Here is a 1,632-nt window from a genome sequence, read left to right on the forward strand (position 1 = left end):
ACAGGAGCCACCCAGAAACGAGTATCTTGAACTCTTCTGATATAGAAACCACCTAAGCCCAGAGTCACAGAGCTGCCTGTAGACATCACAGCAGAACTCCCTGACAAAGCATTTTAATCTGTTTTCTCTTAGATGGTGATTCATGAGCTCATCTTCGTATAGGTAGACTGCAATATTACATCTCCTGCACTACATAGAACATGTTTTCAGTATCAGATCCCACAATAAATGTGTTCCCTGAAGTATGCTTTAGAGAATCATGGTTTCACTTAGTGTGACATCCAAAGAACATCTTAGATCGTGCTGAGGAAGGTATTCTTCAAGATCCTGACATGCTCATTTCACAGACGTGATCAGCCTTGCAAAGTCATGCCGACATTCTGATAGGCTCCATTCCACAACACTGTACTGATGTAACATTCCTGGACAAAAACCTAAAGATCACAGTTGTTCAAGAAATCCTTGCTAATATATTTTATGGACTGAAAAAAATCTTGCCAACTTTTTGATGATCCTTCAAGGGCAACATTTCAAATATAATATCCTTCTCTGGACATTGAACAGTATTTCAGTTATTGCTGACTGGTCAACATTTGGGTTAAATTCCAGAACAAAACAGTTTTAAAATAAAATTGTTCATGAAATGTTACAGTTTAATACTATCTGAAGACCTATTTAGACAGAGCCAAAATGGACCAGTTTATGACTAGATAAAATGAAAAATGTCGTTGATTAGCCTAGAAAAGCAACATAAAAAATGCAGTCACAAAGCAAAGCAAATGATATGCTGAAATAAACTGGAGAAAAGAACAGAGACCACTTGGGAAATGAGTCACGGAGAGTCGTATTTTCCAGATATCTTAGTTAACCTCTTATGTTTTGGAACATAATTTTAACTCTTAGAATTCTCTCTAAAACACAGACAGATATGTATTTCTTTTTAAAAGATATGTATTTTAAAAGATATCTTTTAAAAAGATATGTATTTCTTTATGAAGATTAGTCACTGAGCTACAGTCAAGTCAAGTGCATATTTACAAAATAGGAGATGATGTGGAATAAAAGGAAGAAATGTACTTTGCCTACAGCAACTGTGTGAAACTTGATTCCTTTAGAAATAAACCTCACAATGACATCCTGCTTTTTCTTCATTTATCAATTTTCCATAAAAGTATAATGAAGCATAGATAATTGTACAATAACCTATAAAGTATAATGTAAATTTGTGTACAATGAAGTAGTGGCTGAATCCTGACGCCGTCTTCTCCCGAATGCTTTCACTGCACTCCGGTAGCACCAACATTGCTTCCCATCGCCGACAATGACATGCAACTCATCTCTGGCTTTCAAAACTTCCCCTAATTTCAGGAATCAGAAGCTCATCGCCACTCTGCCTTTTCTCTTGCACTAAGTTGGTTTACAGGATGTATTTCACTTCATTTCAAAGATATGTGATGGCGTGAATGGGAGAAGACTTAAGTCTACCCAGTTTTCAATGATCAAAAGTAGAAAGAGGACAGCAATGTGTCTACTAAATGGAGCATCGGGTCTTAATTTTCTCTAAGACCCACTTCATATTTCATTCTGAAGAAAACTCCACACCTAAGCAACTATATATATATATATATATAT

The 1,632-nt window shown here is 35.9% G+C and overlaps 1 protein-coding gene across 1 annotated transcript in view; it reads right to left on the bottom strand.

Annotated features, from left to right (window-relative positions):
• TTC27 (tetratricopeptide repeat domain 27) overlaps nt 1–1,632 on the bottom strand; it is a 175,232-nt gene that overhangs the window by 154,155 nt on the left and 19,445 nt on the right. The gene's annotated exons all lie outside the window — the stretch shown is intronic.

Source organism: Otolemur garnettii, unplaced genomic scaffold, assembly GCF_000181295.1.
Source record: "Otolemur garnettii isolate 467f Iridium unplaced genomic scaffold, OtoGar3 scaffold00095, whole genome shotgun sequence".
NCBI lineage: Eukaryota > Metazoa > Chordata > Mammalia > Primates > Galagidae > Otolemur > Otolemur garnettii.